This window comes from Opisthocomus hoazin, chromosome 3 (assembly GCF_030867145.1).
Source record: "Opisthocomus hoazin isolate bOpiHoa1 chromosome 3, bOpiHoa1.hap1, whole genome shotgun sequence".
Classification (NCBI taxonomy): domain Eukaryota; kingdom Metazoa; phylum Chordata; class Aves; order Opisthocomiformes; family Opisthocomidae; genus Opisthocomus; species Opisthocomus hoazin.
The window spans coordinates 61,771,653-61,790,854 of NC_134416.1; the positions used below are offsets into that span (position 1 = coordinate 61,771,653).

At 42.7% G+C, this 19,202-nt stretch overlaps 1 protein-coding gene across 5 annotated transcripts in view; it reads left to right on the forward strand.

Annotated features, from left to right (window-relative positions):
• The window catches only part of LDLRAD4 (low density lipoprotein receptor class A domain containing 4), a 303,243-nt gene that overhangs the window by 111,534 nt on the left and 172,507 nt on the right, over positions 1 to 19,202 (forward strand). The gene's annotated exons all lie outside the window — the stretch shown is intronic.

The following is a 19,202-nucleotide window of genomic DNA, read 5'->3' on the forward strand; positions in this document are numbered from 1 at the left end:
AAGACGTTTGGTTTTGTAATTTAAAATTTTTGCGTTTGAAGAAGTTTACTGCGTTGTGGGTTGTCTGTACGGGAAGATCATTTTCTGTCTCAGGCTGCTTTACCCTGGGCTACTTGCTGTTGTAGGAGCTCTTCCCAGGAAGGAACAGCAAAACTGTTCCTTTCCCTGCGGGCAGGCTCCCACCCTGTCCTTTCCCAAGCAGATCCTTCCTCCAAGGCTGGTCCCACCCTTCTGGCTGCGGTGGGCTGGCGGCTCCATGTCCGGCTGTCCGCACCAGGACATCGCTTCGGAGCGCTGGCGCAGTTCTGAACTGTCTCCGTTGCCTCGTGTCGCTTTGATTTACAACACGGTTTCCGTGCGTGTCAGCGAGATGTGTCTTGAAGGAGAGGAAAGGGGAAGCTTTCCTCCACGCGTGCTCCAGTGCCGATGGGAGATGCGAAGTCTGGGAGCACCGCAGGGCCCTCCGGCCTCTGCCTGGCCGGCAGCACGCTCCTGTGGCTCCTCGCTGCCGTTCTCGTTTGCGCATCTTCCCCCTTGTCCCTCTCCGCCAGCCCTCAGCTCGTTCCTAGGAGGTTTTGCCACTCCTTAGCTCTCCACCAAAATCCCTACTGTGTGAATATCTGTTCTCTTCCTTACCTGCCCTGCCTTCTGTGGCTCTCTGCTGGAAACCTTGCTACCTTTAACACCCTTGCAATACTGTATTAGTTTCTTTCTGGCTTTACACTCTTCTGCCACAGCGTCTGCTATTGCTTAGCTCCCGGAGGTAGGGGTTGTTGGCACTGTGATCAGGGTGCTTGGGCAGCGGGGTGTCTGAAAGCTGCTAACCTTGTGACTGGTGCTGGGTGGAAGAGACCTGGCAAATAGTGCTGGATAAAATTCAGGGAGGTGAAACTGGGGTCCCTGGAGGCCCAGGGCAACAGTCAGATTGTGGTGACAACCCAGCAGATTCAGACCTGTTCTGGAGACTGTAACAGTGTGAAGGCTGCTTGGTCTTTTTATAAGAGTTCTTACATTCCTCTGGAGTTGCCCTCAGGTGAAGATGTTAGTCAACATTTTCATATCTTGCTAGCTGTGCTGAAGAAATTAAACATCGAGTTAAGCTGCACCATGTGTTCAGGAGACCTGTAAGGGAAACGGACAGGAGACTTGTAAAGGAAACAGGTTGAAACATCTTTGCTGTATATGAGGAGAAGGCAAGGACTTCTGTTTCTTCCAACTTGCGTCAGATTGATCTCCATATTTGCTTTTTGGAGATCTTTTTTGTTCCTTGTTAGATTTATATAATGAATGCAGCAGTAAACAGTGGGTAGGTATGTATTTCTTAGAGAAATTCACTGGACTGTGTTATGCTAATTTAAGAGTTGCAATAAAAGTGTGCTGGCAGGTGCATTAGATTGCTCCTCTGATCCTTGCTCTTCTGCTCCTTTTGTTTTATTGGAATGCTGGTTTAGCTGTAGGAGAAAAGAGGAGCTGCTAGCGGCAGAGGGGGCATGACCACATGCAGAAGGGAGCTAATTTGTACAGAAGAAGCTTTCATATCTGAAGTCTGTGCAGTGTCAACATTGAATCTAGCCATGCTAAGTGATTGCAGCTATTGCAACAGTCGGAGTAATCATTTCAATTTACAACTGCAGAGAGTGCTGGCAAAAGAAAGCTGGGAGGACGATGCCTCTGTGCAGCTACCTTCACAGTATTTTGTAAAACTCCTTTCCACCTTGCTAATCACTGTGACCTGGAAAGGCTTACAGTTAAGGCTAGGAGATATTTTGATCCTGTCTGTACGCTGATTTTACTGGCACAGAGGCCAAAGCTGCTCTTTTTTGCAGATGGCTCCCATTCCAAGAGATGGGCTCATCCAATCACTTTATTGTGTATTACCAAACAACAGCTTGTGCTTAGAGCTTTTTCACTACTTTACTGGCTAAATACTAATTTCAGTAGATCATGCAAGTATACTAGGCTCAGGATTACCGAATGTAGAAAAGGCGATGGAAGGGAAGTGCTCCCAGGCTTGATTAGGAAAGAGATGGCTGAGCCTCTGATGGTAGAAGGCAATTTGAGTGATAGCAATCTTGAAAGAGCGAGCTCATCACTCTTCAGAAGACGAGAAGAGAGAACTTGAGAATAAAAGCAATAGTATCCAAGAAAGTAGATCGCATTCAGCTCATAGAACTGACAGGTAACATTTCTTGGGAAACAAACCTAAGAAATTCAGGAAGGCTGGCAATTTCTGAAGGAACTAACTTTGCCAGTCACAACACAGAATATTAAAAGCACAAGTAGAAGGTGTCCCAATAAAAAAAGTGTAAGAAGAGACAAAATGGCATGATCTGAAAATAGAGGACTCATACAGAAAGGGGAAACTAGGTGCATTACTAGAGAGGAGTGTACAAGAACGTTAGAAGAATGCAAGGGCCAAACCAGGTAGGCCAAGGCACAAAGCAAAGTACAGCTAATGAAGGATACGAAAACAACAAAACATGTTATGTTATCAGTAGTAATAAGAGGAGGACTGAGTTTCTGGACTACTAGTAGAGAGGGAACGGCAAAACTCATGATCTGATAGTGCAGAGAGGACCAAGTAATGACATTTTTTTATCGTTCTTTGCCAAAAAGGGTGACCTATAATCAGGTGCTAAGGAAAGCGCTGCTACCTTGAGAAAGGGAAGAATTCCAATTAGAGCAGAAACATGATTATAAACTAGTGAGATAGGATAATAAGTATTTTAGAACAAGCAGGAGCTTATTGAATTATCTCTGCAACATAGGGTGAAATAGCTGAAGCAATGTCTGAGCAATTAATGGTTACACTGGAGAACATTTGGAGGACAGTCTAGGTTCAAAAAAGCCATGAAAGAGCAAGCACTGCACCTACATGTAAACTTTTCTTGGGTCTTTCTTCTTCCCCTTTGGAGTAGATAACTTAAATTATTGGGGGAAAAAATATGAATAAAATAATCAACTGGATTTTTTTTTTTTTAAATAAATAGCTTGTAGATAATAATATGCTAAATGAATTTGCATGTTTTTTCCAGAAGGTACCTTGTCAGTGGAGCCTAATTTCCCTGTAAGAAGAGAAACAGTACGTCTTGATTTTTGGAAGGCTTTTCACTCTTTCATAAAGAAGGTGGCAATACGGGCTACAAGGTGGATACACAGTTGACTGGAAAGCTATTCTTGGAATAATTACTAGTGATTCATAGTCAAACTAGAAGGATATGTCAAGTGGGATTCTGCCCTGGATTGCCTGAAAATATTCAATATTTTAATTAATGACTTGGATGATAGAATCTGCATGCAAAATTTCAGGATGACACCAACCAGGGAGAGGATGTAAACCCTCTGAGCACAGGATTAGAATTCAAAATTAATGTGGTATATTGGAGAACTGATCTAAAATAAATATGATGCAGTTCATCAAGGACAAGTTTTAAGTTGTTGTTGGGCAGGAATAATCAGCTGTGCAAATCAAAATGTAGAGTAACTGGTGAGGCAGCAGGTCTGCAGAAAACGGGTGGGCAGTTGCAAGAGTTCAGAATATGGCTATGAATCAACAATACTATGCCATAAATGTTATGCTGGAATATATGGACAGGAGTCTGCATGTAAGACATGCAAAATAATTTCTCCAGTCTGCTTAGCATTTGTGTGGCTGGTGTACTATTTCTGCTCCGAGCAGCGCTCTTTGGGCCTGTGGGAAGCATCCAGAGAAGAGCAAAATGAAAGGCCAGAGGTCTAGACAGCATAACCCTTAAGAATTGAAAAAACGGTCTTTTTCAGACTAGAGCGGTAATTCTCAAACTCTCTGAAGATGTTTTTCCTATGTTCCCACGAAGCAGTGGGGATTTGTGCCAAGGTGTGTGTCTGATGCACTGAGCTACATGGCAAGATGTGGCCATGATACAGCGGTGCTTTGGTGCGGTGGTTAAAAGGACCACCTCGCTTGCATGCTTCTTAGCTGCCGTGAAGTACTACACCTTCTGCCTTGGCCACTCGTGGTGCTGTGCCGGTGCTAGGGTGACAGTGGTGGTGATCCTGGGCAGCCAAGGTCCGTCTTTTCAGTTAGCTGCTTTCTTCACCAGTGCGTGTTTTGAGTGCTGGTTTAGGAGGACAGTGTGATTTTGAAATCGGCTCTCCACCACTGGGGACTGTGGGGCACAGGGACATCCAGGATGATCAAAGGATAAGGGTAACACTATGGGATGGGTTAGGAATCCGTGTATGACGCCTCCTGACCTTGCAAGGTTAGCATAGGTCCATCAGGATTTTATTAGCTCAGTCTCGGCACAAACTCTGTCAGACCTGGGCTGTCTCAGAGGCATTCCTGCCCTGTGACCCTCAGCACTCCTGAAGGGGTTGTTAGCTCTGGCACTATGGAAACCAGACTGAATAGTACGAGGTTGCTGTGTGCAGCGGGCCCCTGCCCTTCAGTCTAGCGTTGACTTTTCCTGTCACCTTCTGATCCCAGTCTGTCATAGCTTCATATCTTCTCCCTCACACCTTTCGCTGTGGAAGTGATGGCACCCTCAAATCTTTCTGTAATCCCTTGCAGCCTTATGTCACTGTCGTCGAAGCTTGACCTTGGTCCGTATCCAGAGAGGCCAAGTTACTCCCAAGGAACAGCTCCTCAGCTTGGCTGATCCTCTCCCAGGCCCTGCTTTAGCAGAGAAACTGCTCTCATCTATTAGGAGATCCTCATGCTCGTAGGAACGCAGCTTGGTGGAGCTTCTCCAGTCTCCCCACCTCTGCTTTGTGTCCCCCTGGCACTCAGGACTTCTGTTGCCTTTCTTGTCCTGTGTTTCATGCTTTCCCAACTGCTCTCCACCTCTTCCCCTGTCAGTGCCCAAATCCCCTCTCTCTGTACTGAGGGTCCTCCATCTTTCCCCACTTGTATGTCTCATCTCACTTCTCTTCCAGATTTCCTAGCCTTCTGGTAATTTTCCTGCTTTTCACTGCTTTCCTTCACCTTCTCTTGTTTCCAGACCTCTCCCACTCGCAGACCATCTCGCTACAACTTAATTCCAGGTCGTCTAAAAGCCTCTTCCCCTCTTTTCTAGACTCAACCCTTCCTCTCCTCATCTGCCCTTCTCTGGGGTAGGTACCTTTGCCCTCCTCTTATCTTTTCCATGGTGACTTCTGGTTTGTGTGGGACCTTTCTTTGCAGGAAGCAGTCTGAGAGCCCGCCGCTCAGTTCGGCTTCTCTCCCCGCATCTTGCTTGGTGCGACTGCTGTTTTGGGTGGAGATGTCTCTGGTGTGGGGGTGGTAGTGCCAGAATAGGGAGCCTCCTGGAGGGGATTGCATGGGAGACCAGATAAATTGCTCCAGCAGATTGCATATGACCCAGTTGGCCATTATTTGTTTAAACGGTGGAAGAGTGGGGGAAGATGTGATAGCCATTTGAAAGTATATGGAAATTTCATGTAAAGAGGAAGGTAATAGAAACTCTTTTCTAGTGCTGCTGGGGACAGAGCATTAAGTAACAGACAAGATTACTGTGGTGGGGAGACTGAGGTTAGACATTAGGAAAATCTTTCTAATGGTAAGGATAGTTAAGAACTGCAGCCGATTGCCTAGGGATGTTGCAAAGTCCCCATCACTGAGGGTTTTTAAGAACAAGTTAGACAAATGTCTGTCAGGAATGGTTTACGTGTAGTTGATCTTGCCCTGGGGCAGTGGAATGGACTTCGTTAGAGCACTTCCAGCCTTACTTTTCTGGGATTCTGTTATTTCTGGTTCCCTGGGTAATAAATGTACATGTTTAAAGTTAGAAACCCACCTGCGCTGCTCTGTCCGCTCAGTGTTTAAGTAGATTCTGTTGATCTCTTGGAATATTTGATAAAGGACAGATAAAGAGTCTTAGGTGTTTAAAGTCTCAACTGTCTTTTCGCTGGAGTGTTGCTCCATTGCATTCCTTCTAGCCTGGCTGACTTCTTTAAACATCTTATTTTGGGGGGACGTGGCATGTTTCTATGGCTGCCCAACTTGGGTAGAAATATTTCATTGTTACAGAAATACTGCATCCGTTCTTCTGTTTCACAGTATGCAAGTATTTTAAGAAAAGCTTTTACCACTCTTAGATAGTAAGCATATTTCAAAGGTAATTGTTAAGGATAATCAAAAATAGGGCAAAGCCAAAGCAACCACCCTTTGAGGTCGTTTTCTTTATTATGAATAAAACTGTGTGCAGTTTCCTTAGCATCAAATGTATCACTGGTGTATCTGCTGCTGAAGGTAGTCTTCCTCGGAACTGTAACTGAGGCTCAATGTAAAACAGCAAAACAGGTTTGAAATGTCTTTGAATACGTATATAACATAATTAATATTAAAAGCAGTTGAAAACTCATTTATACATTAACACAGGTCTCCCACATTGCTATTATTTGCATGATTTTCAATTTCAGATAAACGTGTCATTTAAAAAAATACAACTTGAATATGTAGCAGAGCATTCTCATCCCCCTCGGGTCAAGTTTTATTTTCGTCTGCCTCTTGGAGCTTGTCTGGCCTTCCTAAAATCTCTGCAGTTTTCTTAGCAAATGCATTCTTATTTTATGAATTTTCAAGGTTACTATGTCACTCACGGACAACTCTTACTGTCTCTTAGTTCTCGGGAGAAACAGATTGCTTTTTGCAATGCCGCTTACTCAGCACACAGATAGTAACAGATCACATTCCATTGTATTCCCTTAGATATTTTATTTAGAGTGTGCAATTTTTGGAGTACAGATAGTATTCTCAGCAAAAATACAAGGAAGAAGATATAACCTTAGTCTCTAAGAGTTTGCAATCTAAATATGGTACGTTCAGTAGCATTCAGCAAAACTGCGTTAAGTATAGTAGTGCATAGCTTGGAAGTCTGCTCTTCAGGGTGAAATGCTTTAAGAGAATTACAGGAGAGTGAGAAACTGCGAAAATCAATTTGCGAGCACTGGTGCCGTGTGAGAGTGATAGCTTTTGGTCACAACCTAGTTCTTCCATTGTCCTGAAGATCAGTGATTAGAATAGCAGTGCTTTCTGCTTTAGGTCACTCTTCACATCTGGGAGGTCGGTTTTGAAGTTTTCATCCCAAACTTTGTGTAGGTGAAACATTGTGTTTTCTTCTTTCTTTCCTTTCACCTCAAGAAAACAGGTAGTTCTCTTCAAATGTCTGGTTGAAGGACTGTGCAATCTGTAACCGGACAGGTACTGCCTTTGCTAATTGAACTGTGGCAGTCCTTACGCAAGTAGAGGGACATTTCACACAGGCCAAGGATTTTGTATCTTAAATGCTTCCCCTTTCAAGTTTTTATTTAACTAGGGTTGACGACCTCCTTGCCTGTTTGCTTGTTTCAGTGAAGCACGTCCCTTTCTGCTTGCTAAGGGGAAGAATGAGGGAATTTGGGCGGTGGTCCCTGCTGGAAGGTGGCCTTGCTATGTGAAGCCACCTGGAGCTCCGTGAATGTGGAGGCAGAGAAAGGCAGGAAAGGAGCCAAGGGGACTCCAGAGGGAATGCAGTGGTGTGGTGCCCTGTGAGACACCTGGGGAGACACTGGATTCAGAAAAGGATCCTCCACAGACCTGGGACTGCAGGCTGCTGCGTCATGTAACACCATTCATATCAAGCTCCATCCTACAATGATTATCCTGATCTGGAAGGCATATTTTTTGTTATTTTAAAATTTTAATTAGGTTTGCATTAATATTTGAGTTAATTTAAATTCCCTTTAAAAGTCCTTTAATTTTCAGTCTAGGTGCAGCCTTGGCTGTATGTGCGTGGCCCTCTTGTCCTTACAACAGTCCAGAGCCCAAACAAAAGGCTATGGATTGCGCAGGCCAGGACGAAAGAAGGTTCAAATTTAGAGAAACAACATGGCCAATGCTGCTGTTAGAATTATTTTATGAAGTAGTGTATTGCTGGAAGAGGCAAACTTCTCCGTCCCAAAGTCATGGGAGAGAATGCTCCAGCATGTTCAGAGGGGAGCGCTGGGCCTGGATCCTCCCCTTTTGATAAGCATTTTCAGTAGATGATGTTCAGCGGTAGCATTGCCATTTGCAAAGCTGATGGTTCTTTGCAAATGCCTGTCTGCCATTTCTCATTTCTTAATAGTACATGTCACAGTGCCTTCGCATGGTACGACTTAATCAGCCAAATGGCCAGTTCCAGATGGAATGTGACAATAAATTTAGCTTTAAATATGCTACGTTTTGGTGTTTAATCATAAAAAAGGGCACACTTTTTGAATGGACAAAGTGAACGTGTAGTCGCTCAAGTAAAATCCGGAAAATAAAATGTGGTGAAAATGGGTGGTGAAATTGGCAGCGTATGTTTTGTTAACTCTTTCTAATTAATTAGGTAAGGTTTTGGTTTGGATTTTTATTTGAAGAGAAGAGAAGAGACGGGGTATGACAACCAGGCTCTCCCCATGGCTGGCTGAGGGTATGTCGCTACTGGAAAGGCCTGTTGCGTGCCGGGGGTAACGCTCCCGCCGGTGCTCCCTCAGACAGAAAACAGCCTGCGGCCGTTGGCGTTGGGCAGAAGTCCTGCACCGTTCTGACAGACCGGCCCGGTGCATGCTGTCGGGCACCGGGAGCAGGCGGGAAGCGTTACACGCTTAAAAGAGCAAGCGTAAAACCCAACTCGATGCAAAGCTACCGAAGCACTTCACTGCACCCTTTTGGAAGCTGAGGAGGTACAGTGGCCGAGTGGAAGCATGAGTGTTGTTAGCCAAAACTTAATTTTATTCGTACAAAAATGAGGCAGGATGTTCCCATGCGCCCAGCCCCGGGCAGTGGTGTTTCGAGGGAATAGCACGAGATGAAGTTGTGGTCTAATGTTTTGCTGCTTGGTTTTTCTGTAATGTCAAGCAGGACGTTTGACTTGATATTCTACCAATTTTCTTTTACCATAAAATAAGTAGTATGAATTAATGTTATGTTTCTTTGTTGCATGCTGTAGCAATGCCTTTACAAATCAGAGCTTGCAGTTTGGGTAAACAGAAAAGTAAAAATATTTGAGGTTGCAGGATAAATGTTGTGGTGACAAGGCCTAAAAGCTGTTGAAGAGAAGGTAATACCGTGTAATCAGAGTTAAATGTTACATTTACTTCTCTGCTATTTACACCCTGTTACTTTTTAGGATGCATGGGGATCAATTTACTTGTCAGGCCTTTTTTTGTTGCAGTTTGATTTGGTTTTTATTCAAAGCAAAGCTTCTTATGGGTGGACACAGTCCTTGCTCTGAGCCTTTCTGCAAACATGCACGTTCCAGTGGCTCTATCGGCGGCATTTCCCGTCCTTGGGCTTGGCTTTCCTCACAGAAGTGCTTCGTTACAAAGCAACATGGATCCACCCAAGCACACACCCCATGCTGCGCCTCTCCCAGGTTTTCTCCCCGGGGACTGCCCAACCCCTGCTCCGAACCCTTTCCAGAGGGATGCTCCCACCCTCTTTAATTTCCACTCAGCCCACAGCAACAGTGAATAAGCAAGATGTTCGGTTTCTAGTAGGGTCATTACTCGCTAATAGGGTGTAGCCTTCAAGCCTTGCCAGCCTCTTAAAACCACCCAGAGATACTCTTTTCCCTGGAAGAGAATATGACGCAATGCGCTGATACATCTGTAAGATCACTGCTGCTCTCCAAGATCCATCTTTTCCAAGCTGTGCTCATGTAGGGCTGGGAAGCTGCTGATTTCTGAACCAAGGGGGCTTCAAGCAGGTGGGCTTTGACAGTATCTGGAGCCCAGAAACTTGGGTTTTGGTATCAAAACAAAATTCCTCTGTATCTCATTTGAGTCCTTGCCTGTAGTCACCCCACTATAGTTTGACTATAAAACTTACCCAGTAGTTTGGACAGCTGAATGCCTAAGCTTCTTTGAAAGCCATCAAGATGTGTTTCCCAGGAGTCTGGGCGGATCTACCTGCATGCGAGTGGCAAGCGTGGGCTCTCTCCCCGCTCTTCACCACCGCAGGTCTGTTGCCATGCTCTCTCATGCTGGGATTAACAATCTGTTAATGGTGAAGGACAGATTGAGCGGTATGTCTTTCATACATTGTGGGTTTTGGTTTTATTTCTTAAAATTTTCTGTCCTGTTGTGGGCTCTTTGTGCCCTTAACTTTCTTGCTTTCTTCAGTAGAAGGTCACTCCCTTCTGATTTAAGGATGAGAATAGAGGAAACTTTGTTGGAGGAGTGAGGAGTTAACAATGAGGATTTTTCATGATGAAAACACCCAAAAAAGAATCCTATTTTACAGCCAGCATCTAAGCAGCATCTTCAATCCATGCCTCTGAGGATAAGCTCATTTCTGTTGTTAGTGGGTAAAAGAGCTTCATTCAATGCCATTTGATTGCTGACAACGCTGCGTGCCGATGTGTTGTAGGTGTACATATGCTGAGGTGGTGGGAGGAGGACCCAGGACAAGGTACTGGCTTAGGAAAAGCCTGGGAGACTTGCTTGGATATGAATTGTTTGAGTTGTCTGTTTATCCTGGAGGCTTAGACTACACAAACCAGTAATTTATACTGGCTGAAGACGGATTCACAGACTGGCTGTGTACTCAAGTCAGTCCTTGATTTAAATGAAAAAATTGGAGTTTGTGCATGAGTCTCCATTTTTCCCCTTTCTGAGCTTTATTATACTTGATTTGTTTATCTCAAAAGAAATACTTTCAAGATAATATCTGCTTCCAGTTGCTCAGAGCGAGAATTTGAAGAGACACATGACCTGCTGCGACAATGCAAGAGTAAGTTCAGAGAAACTTCGCTGTTTTTAACTCAGGATGTAGGTGGCATCTGTGAACTAAAGACACTTTTTTTCTTTTTTTTTTTTTTTTTCTGTAGAGATCATAGTTTTTGTGCCCAAACCAGTGCTGTATTTAGAAATTGCTGGAGAGTTTCTGTGTGGTAAAAGGCATAGGGGTAAGCTCTAACAATAAAGGCAAGAAGTTTGGTTCTTGAAAATGTTTTTATTCAGTGCCTTCTGTATTGTGTGCATGGAAAAAGTGACATAGCATTGACTTAGTGGCTTTTGTACAATCTCTCAAGTACGTTACTGTTTTAAAACTGTATTATTCTAGGTTTTTTTTATGAGCAAGTTGATGTTGTCTCAGGCATATGACTCCTGCTCGTAGCAATCAGTGTCGCACCAAAGAACCTTCAACTGAGATGAGGACCCTGCTGTGCCAAAACAGTGAAGGCAGGCCCCTTTTAAAATTACATCATCTAAAAAAGGCAAGATAGAAGCAGAAAGAAAAAGTACTGCTGTCCTCCATTTACAGATACGCAGCTAAGGCACAAATGAAATACTTGCATCGGGTGAGCTAGAAAGCTTGGCAGACCTGAGAACTGAAGTTACAGCCCCTGAATCTGAACCCAGGATGAAGGGTGAGATTATAACTGCAAGTACGAACGTATTTATTTTTATCTCCAAGTCAGCAGTATACCTACTGCACTATTTTCTCATATTTCTTCTGTTGTATCTTTATTCTTTTTACTTGCTGCCATGAGAAGAACATAAGTCAGTAGGATTTCTTGCGGAAACTGGAGGCTTACTTTATACCAGCATTGCTGGAAAGAATTTCTCTGAAGAAGAATTACAGCTGCCCATAAAATATGTGACACAAACAGCCCTTCCCATCTGCAAGTATTAATTGTGTATTGGGAAGAAGGAGGTGCTAGCATACAAGACTGCTCGAGGGGTATGGGATATTACTTAAGGTCTTAAAAAAAAAAAATCTATCATTGAATTACCAACTAGAGAGTAGGATTACTGAAATTTATGGGAACAAAATTTAGTGAGATGAATGCAAATAAAGCTGTCCATATTAGTTTCAATTCTTTTTCAAGTCTCTTTAAATGCAAAATATGATGTTCGTTAACGTAATGCAGGCAGGCTCGTTGCTTTATACACATATGGAGCAGACTTACACAGTGTCTCAAGACTTATTTTGAAGAGCCTCAAAAAGGCCTGTTCTTTATGTAACTTGCTTTCTGTGAAGGAAAAAAGGCAAGTTTTGTGGAAAGATCATATTTCATACTACAACTAGCGGTCTGTTTGGAAAGCAAACAAACAAGATACCCAAACCCACAAGCATTCAGACATATGAGCCCTTCACCTCAGGAAATAATCTGTAAATAAGCATTCAAGATTCTTCAGTTTGCTGAGGGCCATCTTCTGCTGCATAAGCAAAACAGCATTAAAACCAGTCATGGACAGCCAGCAGGGAGAAGATTCTCATGCAAGTGAAATTGGCTGTTGCTGTATTAGCATTTTGCTTTCAATCAGTATTGTGACTGTGAATGAAATCCTTCAGTTGCCTCCTTTCCTGGCACTGTGGTTGAGCTCACAAGACAGCTTTGTTGCCACCAGAGTAGCCAGTACTGGCTAACAGAAGACTAGAGAAGGTGAAATTGCTTTTTTCCATCTGTTCGGTACCTGTGACCTAATGAAGTGGCAATGGGATGCTGGATGTGTTAATGAGAGAAATAAGGAAAGAGAATTGAGACCTAGGGGCAGTATCTAAAATTGAGGTGGACTTGCAGAATCTCACGTGCTTGAGCCTGCCACCTGGAAAGAGTGTTCATGGAGAGACGGAAGAAAGATGTCAAAGCCTGACTTGTGATGGTTGCAGAAGGTGAAGCTGAAGACAAAATTTGGTGTGCATACAGTGGTTAACGTGATTCTCTTTAACAGTGATTGCAGTCATTACAACCACACTGAAGTTCTGCCAACGTTGGGTTAGGAAAACCTTTAAATACTTGTACAGGGAACAAACTCTGGAAATCTTACCCTGAAACTGGCAGTCTTGAAACTTTTTCAGCTGAGAAAGAGCTATACTCACTTTCCAGAATAGTATCGTAAGTCTAGTGTGCTGATTCTTAGTTTTTCTGTTCTGAAACATAGAGTCACTGTCTAAAAGTTAGATCGATGTGAGATGGTGGAGACATTACATGATGCCAAGAAATGTGTTCCCAGATATTTATAAATAAACTCGTGGTGCGCTCCCATTTTCCTTCCTCTTGTCTTTGTTATTATCCCACGCATTTGCCCCCAGGCTTTCTGTACTTTTTTATAGAAAGGCTAGTAGTGATTATGTTTTTCTGAATTTTATTCTTGAAGAAAATGGATCAATTATACTGGTGAGGTTACAGCTAGTAGCCGTAGCTGTTAACCTCACATATTCTTTTTACCTGTGTGGTAATAATGAGTCGTTAAATTGAGTGGAGCAGTAATCCTTGAGATATAAAAGTAGAAATCATTTAACAAAAGCACTCCAAAATTATAACCTTAAAAAGTCTTTTATTGATTAACATTGTGTAATATTGTCAATATCTTTTGACTGTTAAGAGGTTTAAAAAGTTCAACTTAAACTGTGAGAATAATGTGTAGAATATTTGTGTGCCCTGCTGCAGAAGGCATGCTTTTATTGTACTTGAATCTTTCAGGATTATTCTTTGGGAATTAGAAATTATATAAAGAACAAAGTGTCTTTGTATAAATGGTACAAGAGGTCTGATTTTAATAACACTTGAACAGTTGTTGAGAACACTTGGTTTTACTAAATGCATATACCAGAAGAGACAAAATTGAGTAGTATGTCCAGTCCAATTAGAAGGGAGCATTTCAAGTCTCATAATGTTAAAAAGAGTCACATACACCTTTAGTACAAGGCGAAAATACATTACTGCTCTGGTCCACTAGAAAAATAAATGTACATATTTTTTCACCACTGTGCAAATGTTCTAATGTCGTGGTGATATTCTTACCTGCCACTCTTATCTTTGTTGATTATGAATGACTAAATTGTTTAGTGTGCAGTGAGGCATTAACCCTCTCCTTTCCTGTCTCTGGTATTTTCAGTTTGTTGCGCAGCTTTGTTGAAAGTATTACTGTTCGGTTTTCTTCTTCTGCCAAGTTTTACAACAGGAGTAGACTCCGCAAGAAATTGCAGGGATTATAACATCTGTCACTAGATTTCTATATTCTAAACAGGTAAATAGTTAAGTTTAGCTGTCAGAGTTTGTATATGAGGAAGCATTAAGGAGAACTAAAACTGCATCCTTAAAATAGCAAGTAGTTGTATATTAGAATAAGATAGTAAAGAAAAAATTCTTGAAGGAAGATGTAAAAAAACAAAGGCTAAAATAAAGCTGACCAGAAAAGCTATAATGATTATCAAACTGAAGATACGACATAGCTTTGTTTTTCTGTCCTCAGTAGTAATAACACTTAGTTACTTTGTCTCAGGGCGATTTCCCTGGGGGAGAAAAGATGACTTTGGATGTTACTTTCCATGACAGTGTAGCTGAAATTTGGAAGGACTGCTTTCTTAGCAGCTCTGCATCTGCTCCTGACCTACAGTTGTAGGTGTCTTGAAGAGTAAATTACATACGATTTAGAGTTCAGATATTGATATTAGCAGGTGCATGGCTGCATAGAGTGTCAAATGTTATGTTTATCCTTAGATTTATTCTGCTGGACTTATTGTTAGATATTTGGAGATTCCCCATAATGACTTACGCTGACATTGGAAGACTTTGCATCTCTGATGGTCTCATGGGTACTCTTGTTACTGAGCAGAGCTGCTCCATTTGCTGTGAAATATATCGTGTTGAGCTGTACATCCCTGTATTAGTAATTTCTACAAGGTAGAAATTATAGGGGGTGGTAGTTTTTTTTATTAGAGCATCTGATTTAGTTGGAGAAAACAGATGAGCTGTGTGCGTTGCAACTCCTTCAGGTCTTTGAAAAAGATCCTGAATGACAGGTCTGCATGCTCCTAACGTTGCCTGTTTTTTCCACTTGTATCTGTTGATCAATTAAAAGATAACTTGTCTCTTTATAAAGTCTGCCTTGATTAAACTGCCGTGTCTACCATAAAGCACAACTTTGTGATTTCAGGACACATACCGCCTGAGTTAAAGTTACTTTCAGCCATTTCGCTTTGTGCCGAGTTCTCCCTTCACATTTTCTCACTCTTGAGTATAGCCAGAAGGGCTGACTCTTCTCCCTAAGCTCAAATCAAGTTGTGCTGAAAACCCGATGAAGCAGTTGAGCCTGCGATTTGCTTTGCTTTAGGTTTGTTTGTGTTGCTCCCATCCCCGGAGACTTCACTACAGACCTTACTGGTAGCCAAAGTATTTATTTTGTGGCCTGTCGTATGTGATTCAAACAATCTGTTTAAAGCTTGGTTTCATGCTCCTCAGTCAAATCACCTTGGCTTCAGGGGCACACCATGCAGCTTCGCATCCCTGTGATGGGAATTTTCCTAGAGCAAGTAAGTCACTTTCTCCTTCGTAGCTTTTGCTGTTTTCTGTCAGATGGAATGTACCTCCTTCCTCTTGATCCCCCGCTCCTCTCAGAGCTTTGCCTACGCTCCACTAGTAACTTTGCCACAGGAACCTTTTTGGGGCCAACAGTAGTGCACACAATGGATTCAATTCACAGAAGAGAAATACCGGCCCCCTCACAGCTGCCCTGCACATCTGCAGTCTTTCTCACCTCTTCCTGATGACCTTTGGATAAGGCTTGCCACCTCATCTCAGGGTTTGTGGTCCAGCTGGTAGCTTGAGAACCTGGCTGTATGGTTTTCTGCCTCTTCTCCATGGAGAGGGGAGCAGTGGTCAAACAGGAGGCTTTGCTGGAAACCATGATGTCCCCTCGTGCTCCAGCTAACAGCCCGATCGACTGGCTGCTGCTAGCTCCGACGGTGCTGCCAAGTCTTGACCAAGCTGACTGCAGTGGTTTCTGTGAAAGAGCTATGCTAAGGAGTAGGTGATTAGAAGATCCCTTCTACCAGTGTATGGACTGGTGGGTGTTTTGAGTTACAACATGTCGTGAAGAAGAAAAAGGTTTGGGTGTTTTTTTTTAAGACCGCTGTTTCTCTTCCTACAGGAGAGGTGGCCATGCGTAAGGAGCCTTATTACAAAATCAGGACTCGTATTTGTTAGCTTTAGTTGGAAACTTTCTGTCATCAGACTGTCTAAAGGGGCTCTGCTTATGCCATTTAGCACTTTCCTTTTTGTGGTAGCAAAGTTTGCAAGTATTTATGATTCAAATATGCGTAAAGTGACGAACAGAAATGTGGCAGAAAATTTATCGTTAACAGTTAGGAGCAGAAATGGGTTGGGGATCTTGAAATCCTGGATTTCCTGGGCTTTAATGTCATGTGCTACTCTGATTTATGCAGTTTTTATAATGAATACGTGGAGAACTTGCAAGACACATCATGTAAGGGTTTTGGGGGTTTTTGGTTGGTTTTTTTGCAACTCCTTAAGCACATTCTGTGCCTAAAATTCCCCAACTACTGCTCCATAAAACTGTAACTTTTCCTAAGAAAGGAAGTTTTAATACTAAAATAGCTTTTTTTTGTGTTCCTGTAGCAACTTTTTTCTTTAATTTATTAAACTAGTAACCTAGAATCTTGGAAAATTCTCTGAAACAAGAGTTTTAAGACAAACACATAGTAAATTTCACATTTCAGAATGGAGGAAATAATACCTATGAAAAACCTAGAAACAGCAGTTACAAGGATGATGTATCTAAGGTGCAAAGTGCAGATAGGCTGAGAACTTCTACAGATTTCTGAGAAACTAAGTCTATGTTTCCATGTAATTTTCCATCTAATGATTTATTACTTTGTCAAATAATGTCGCAAATATCAATGATAGACCTTTCATCAATTACTACGATGTTTGATTTTCACGCTGAGTGCAGTGGAGCCAGTTTCTATATGACATTTATGTATAATATGCATTATTTCTAGAATGGCATCCAGAAAGCAGCAATGGCAATCCAACAGCTCAGGCACAAAATTTCTGACTTTTCCCTTTTCAATATGTTTGGTAATAATTTGTGTGAGTGTGTGATTCCTTAAAAAATAGTTGTGAATATTTTAAGCTTGAGTTAGTTTTAATCCTAGTAGACCAGTGTCTGTTGGCTGGCTGTGGTAAAAAGGAAGGAAAAACTTACACATGAAGCTCATTTTTGAGAAGCTAACTGCTACTGACCTTATCAATATTAGTTTAATCTGAAAACTTGTGTACCATAAGGGTGTTTTCTGCATGGTGGGAGAAAGTAGGAAAGTCACTGGATGGAAGATGGAGGGGAAGCTGACACGCAAAGAAGGCAGTCTCCTTTTGCCCCTGCAGGTAATGTTGCGTGCATCAGGACTTTGCTTACTGCACAAGGTGTTCTCCTTCAGTACTAAATCTGCCAGCTCAGTAAATACCAGACATGCTTAATTATCCTGTTCATTTTTCTGGAATAGGGGAACTGAGAGAGGCACCTGGATCCATCATGTGCTGCAAATACATCTGCAGAGTTTATGGTTGTTGCTGGGAGGAGAGAAGACTCCCTCAGAACTGGGTGCTGCTTGCTCAGTTGGAGTTGGGGAGCATCAGTCAGTACAGGGCTGCCACGCAGTCGCAGAAGCGCGTGGCCCGTGTTTTGAGGTGTAGTTTTACGTCCTTTTGGAAGGCCTGCTATGGTCCTGTTACAGTCCAATTGAAATGGGGCTGTGGGAAACATATTGTCACGACTGCATTAGCGACTGAAGACACAATGTCAGATGAAAGTGAATTTGAGCCCTTGACCCGTTGGTACTAGTGGCTGAACTGGCAATAAAATAAAATAGCTGTTCAGGTTTTAATAGCTATTTAAGCCAAGAGTTAGTGGTCTCTGTTCACTTGTAGGTCTTCTTAAAATTATCCTTCCCTGACATACTGGGGAATAGAATAATGAACCAAAAGGCAATCTGTAGCTGCATTCAGTTGCCTGCTAATCGTGCTTTTATTTTCATTCCTCTTCAAAACCTTTCTCAGGGTGCTGGGGACTCGGCGTATTCATTATGATGGCTGCAGCAGAAGTCTCAGAGCAGTTCTTTCAAACCTTCACACCTTTCTCATAAATTACTGATTTAACAGTGCAGTTATTTTTTTTTTTATTCTGAACTATCCCAGAGCCGTCATGAAATGACTGTTGTCTTGGGCAGGCCCAATTTCATGGCCTCAAGGGTGGAGAGGTGACAGGGTCATGGACAATTGACATAGGCTATGACGCACAGTATTTTAGACAGAGCTCATGGCAACTTTCCATCCCTATAAGACCTCGCATACCCTGTTAGTATTCTTTTCCTTCATGCAGAGATAAAGCATTTGCATTTAACTGACTCCTTTAATTTGAAATAGTTGGGGGAGACGTCATCGGGAACAAAGACATCCTTGTATATTGGTGCAAGAAATCTAAAATAATTTTTCCTTCCTCATTGAAATCCCGATTCTTGCAGTCTTGTAGTGAACATTAGCTTTATTACTGACTTCATGGAGTATAGAGATTAGATCCTGAATGAAGTGAAGGATATAGGAAGAATATGGATTAGTCTTCTAAGGGAATATTGCTCAAGGTTTCTTCTTTAGGTGCTGTTGTCTGCTTCAGGAAATGAAAGATAAACAAGGTAAAGCTCCACTAGCCAGGTCAGCAGTGGTAGTTATATAATGACATAATTTTTCGTACAATCATACAATGGTTTGGGTTGAAAGGGACCTTACAGACCATCTAGTTCCAACCCCCCTGCCATGGGCAGGGACACCTTCCACTAGACCAGATTGCTCAAAGCCCCATCCAACCTGGCCTTGAACACTTCTGGGGTGGGGGGGGATCCACAACTTCTCTGGGAAACCTGTGCCAGAGCCTCACCACCTTCATAGTAAAGAATTTTTTCCTTATGTCTAATCTAAATCCACCCTCTTTCAGTTTAAACCCATTACTTTCAGTTGGGCCCCCGATGAAGCTGACTTACTGGCTGGAGTTCCTTTGTGCCGCCTTTCAGGTGCTCTCCTGCTGACGTGTGATGCTCCTCTAGGCTATGGGCATCTACTGCTGGCATCAAACTCGTTCACGTGGGATGGATCGAGGTTCCCGTCCCCCAGTGTCTTTAATTTAAAGCCCTCTTGACCAGCTTGGCAAGCCTCTGACTGAAGATGCTCTTCCCTTACTCTGTCGGATGGACCCCATGAGGCCCCAGTAGACCAGGTTTCTTAAAGCTATTCCATGGTCCAAGTAACCAAACCCCTGGCTGTGGCACCAATCCTGTAGCCGTTTGCTCATTTGCCAGATTTGGCTGCCCCTTTCAAACCACTTTGTTTTCTTTGTAGATCACTGAAAAGAGATGGTTGAAACCAAATCTGAACAGAAAAGTGACTTTTCACGCAATATGAGACATGGAA